Below are 4,697 nucleotides of genomic sequence, written 5' to 3'. Positions count from 1 at the left end.
TGAAGTGATGATTAAAACGGTGTGCTAATTCATTCGCAAACTCATTCCCTCCTCGTTGCAACTCCAGGAGTTTCTTCCTAATGTTCTCCACCTGTGGTATAATGTTTGACAGTGAGTGGTATCGCTCCGCTGGTGATATGACGTACTTGAATGCCATGAGGCATGATGTTGTTTTCACTATGTTTTTAAGTTCAGGCTCACTTAACAACAAGTCAAAATTAAAATCAAGAAGCACTTCACGTATAGCTCGATGCTGCTCTGAGATTCTTACTAGCATGTTCAGCGTAGAAAGCCATTTATCACCCTTGGACTCAACTAGATTATGTTGTGGCAACCTCAATTTTATTTGTGCTTTCTTGAGTTGACGTCGTGCTTCTACATGAGAAAAATGCTCTGATATTTCACAGCATCTTTGCACCAGTTCTTTCCAGTCAGAAGATGCCTCAAGTGTCTCCTTGAAGACCACATCCAGTGTGTTGGCGAAACAGGGAATGAGATCCCATCCTGCCTTTCTGATGTCTTTCTTCATCCCATCTACATTTGTCACCACCACTGTAATCTTTCTTCCAAGTCTCCATGTGTCTGCTATTTTCAGAAGTTGTCCAACAAAATGACTGGGTTTATATTGTTCAGGTAAAGGTTTGGTTTCCAAAACATAAGACTGCCGAGTCCATGTGTCATCGATCAGGTGACAGGTAGTTGTCATATAGGTTTTGTTTGTTGTGGTAATCCACACTTCAGATGACAATGCAACATTATCTACTCTTTCTAAACTTTTTTGCACAATTTGTGTTGTTTTGAGAATCAAATCTTGAAGATCTGAGAGTATGTCATTAGATGTTGGTGGACGTTGAAACGTTTGACTGATCGACTTAAAGAAACTTAAGAAACCAGGCTCCTCAACAATGGTATGTGGATGCAGATCTGAGATGATCATATCCAGTGAGGGCTTCATCTGATCACCTGTAGAAAACAAAGCACATCAACTTATTTTACATATACATTTACTATACATGTTATCATGGATTAAGATGGAATGGAGATAATGGGGATTTTTGAGATAGCTGAATTTTTTTACCTGGTGGGTATATATTTATACAACTATATACGTATACTAATGTTAACTAATGCATTAACTAATGTTATCGAGCCCTATTAGTTGCTTTAGCTCACAACACCATCTTCACAGGCGATCAAACATTTTCGTTTGGCCACTAGATGGCGTCAGCCATTCGCTTCAGCTCTGCTGTACCTGAAGCTGTGTAATTTAAACTACAACAACAACAAAAACTGAACCTGCACTGTGCACCTCCTTTTACGACAATTTCACACATGGGCCTAGCCTACACGTGAGGGAGGCGTTTTCATTTAGGTGAATGGGACAGTTTCTCAGGGTGCGACACCACACAGCTCATGCAGCAAGTGTAAATGCTGTAATAGCCTATGTGATATGTGAATCAATCCGGTGATGAATCCATCACACGCACACCTAATCCTAAACTACTTGCTGATTTATGCCTGGCTCACACTACAGGAGTTTTAAAATCCTAACCGATTGTGAAATCTGGTTGCAGCACACACTTAAGGAGAATCTTTGCATATTTTCTTCCCTCAAATCTTAAACATGCTCACACTACAAGATTTGAAATTCATCACACACTACACAATGTTATTAAGATGATCGTGCCAGAGGAAGCGCCTCACATGATCTCACTTAGGAGATTGGAAGTGGAAAAGCGGATGTAAACATCATATCAAGTCATCTTCGTGAAAAGGTTCCTGTGTCCAAAGGAGAGCGAAATCTTTCAAAAATCATTCTTTTAACATTTAAGGATATTTCCAATGAATGGCGTCAGCGCTGGCCGAAACTAAAGTATCCTTTTAGTAAAGTATCTAAAGTATCCTTTTAAAGTAACTCAAGTATCTCTATGAAGTGAGCATCAGCTTCATCGTTGCCCATGCGCCGCATTGCTGCTCAGCTGAGCCTTGCTGCCCAGCTGAGCTCCCAGAGGAGCTCAAAGTTAAAATTAAATATTCAAACATTTAATAGCTTGTTTCATTACATCTGTCTTTGAATGAATCCGATTTTTTTTTTTACATCGTTAAATGAACGGTTTAAAGACTCACTCAAAGACAGACCCTTGCCGCCACCTAGTGGCGTAACAATGTTACTGGACTGAGTGTCAGCCTGTCTAAAATGCGCTGAGACGAGCAATGCCGATACTAGTGAAATATCAGCAGAAAGCCTCTCGTAAAGTGAGATTCGAGGATCGGAACTAACTGTTACAATAGCCTAACAAGCTTTTTGTCAGGTTTATGTTCTGTTATTAGGGTAGACTGTGTAGGCTACAACTTGAGACGTGTAGCCTACAGTTGAGAACTTGCCTTCGCAGCAAGCACAAGTTGTGATTTTTGCTGTGCACATGCGTATTAGTGTCCTCTTTGATCGTGGGGAATTTGAACAACGGACGCATCTCCTATCCGAAGATATCGGAAAAGATTTATGATGTTCACTTCACCACTCTCCACAATGAATAGCTTATTATCCTTATGTGACTGTTAAACGAAACTGGTATCACCACAAACGTTATTCTGTGCCCTAAAAACTGGCATATTTCATGGTATTGTGTCATGCAAGGCAAAATCTAGAGAAATGTGCGAGGTGGCCAGCGGGAGACAGTTGAGACACGTGTGTATCAACGGTTCCCCCGATAGAGTTCTATTAGGAAACACAGTGTTATGATAACAGGTTAAACGTCATAATTAGCCAGCATAGGACGCAAATGAAAATAAAATTTGATATTTGTGATATTTAAACTGTGTATTATTAATAAATATTGTTTCATGTCTTGTTCCTGCTTTATAAATTTTAACCAGTGCTAATTTAAATAAAATGAATGATTATAAATGGATGAATAAATAAAAATGTTGCCCAATTGTTATTTTCTTTATTTGTCTTTATTTTTTATATTTACAATGAATGGTTAGTTACCTTTATGTCATTAAAAATGGGTGCCACAACTGTACCATGGCACTGTCTCAACTGTAGGCTACCACATTATGGGTAGGCTACAGTTGAGACAAAAAGCACCTTATTTGTATGAGCTAATTGTGGAAAATATAAACTACTTGTGGGTATTATTGATTGATAATATCTTACTCTACAAGCTAATGAAATGTCATAGCCTATGTCATGTGGAAATGCACTTCTTTTCAGTATCTATTTTTGAGTGAAAAATCAAAACGCAAAAAGTGTCTCAACTGTACTCAGTCTACCCTATAATATGTGGACCCTTATTCTGACATTGTATCTTCTGTTTACTCCACTTCGTTTCAATGCGCTTTTTTAGTTTCTGTTTCATTACATGCCTGCTGAGTGCTGACCACAGTGTAACACTTATTTATTTACCTCAATGGAAATTACTTCACCACGACAGCCCTACTTGTTTCTTATTGGCTATTGTGACAGTACTGATGTAATCACAATCTTGCTCATCCCTAAATATCAAACATGTTTGATGTGATCGGGGCGAGCACGATTTGTGTGAGAGCAGATCGGGAGGTGCAAGATTCGATCAGTGAGCGCCTCTCATACTCTGCGCCGAACATCGGAACCGATCGAGGTCCACGACAAGATTTTTTCTCCGATTCTCCAATTCGGCATAACACGCGTTACCCTTGCTTGAGGGTTGGCTAGTGATTGAAAAGTAGGCTAGTTTGGCCAATTGCGTGCAGGAATGATGTTCAAGAAGACTGGACCTACAAAGAACTGCAAATACACTTAGGCTACAGAAAATGAGGACTGTAGAGAGCACGTCCATATCGAACCGTTAGACGTCAAATCGCGGATTTTAGGTCCCCCTATATTTGTAACACACTATTATATGATCGAGATTATATAATACAGATATTCCCTTTTATGACCCTCACTCACCTCTTTTTCCTCCACGATAATAGGGACTGTATCTTCGACCCCACCCGATCCTCCCTGTAAATATAGAGTTAACTTATTTGATGTCCTTCAAACTGAATAGCTTTTTGTTTTCCAGTAATTTGTTACATGAACTCAAAAACACTCACTCGAAGGTGCAAACCGATGCATATTCAACAAGCAGTTTGTGATCCTATTCGTGTAAAAAAAAAAAACAACAACAAAAAAAAACTGTCCAACAAGAAACTTTTCAAAACACCAAGAGCGACTATCAATACCGTCCAGCTGTGGAGCCAATAGAGCAAAAACACTTATATCCTACTTGGATTTAATATAAGGTAACTCTTGGCTACGTCATCTGCCTCACCTTATTTGCTCTTAAGTTTCGTTTGCGTTTCTGAGTAAAGAAAAGTGAGAATTTAGTGGGGGGGAAAAAACAAAACAAAAACTTAAGTGAAACTTAAAGGGATAGTTCACTTTGAAATTAAATGTTGGTATGTTTTAGCTTACCTCAAGGCATACCTGTCAACACTCACGTTTTCCCCGGGAGTCTCCCGTATTTCACACCTATCGTTCTTTCGCAATAGTTGTACTTTGTAATATTCAGTTCCTGTGAAAAATTGTGAAATACTGTTCCAATAACAACATGCTGATTGATTACATAACAATATTTGGATGTAATATTCAGTTCCACTGAAAATCTGTTTCAGTTAATGGAGTAGGCTATACACAGGTAATGTGTAATATTAATTACCAGTAAAGTCCA

At 38.8% G+C, this 4,697-nt stretch overlaps 1 long non-coding RNA gene across 1 annotated transcript; it reads right to left on the bottom strand.

The window, feature by feature from the left end:
• Window positions 1-262: 262 nt before the first annotated feature.
• Window positions 263-4,152, bottom strand: LOC307146982. Its single transcript, XR_013819199.1, has 3 exons — window positions 4,081-4,152; window positions 3,935-3,988; window positions 263-963 (listed from the first exon to the last, which is right to left on the bottom strand). It is a non-coding gene; the product is annotated as an uncharacterized lncRNA (long non-coding RNA).
• Window positions 4,153-4,697: the final 545 nt, after the last annotated feature.

The sequence above is a fragment of the Squalius cephalus genome (assembly GCF_949319135.1).
Source record: "Squalius cephalus genome assembly, chromosome: 19".
NCBI classification, from domain to species: domain Eukaryota; kingdom Metazoa; phylum Chordata; class Actinopteri; order Cypriniformes; family Leuciscidae; genus Squalius; species Squalius cephalus.
The sequence above is the reverse complement of the archived record's forward strand: the minus strand, read 5'-3'. Positions and strand labels throughout refer to the sequence as shown.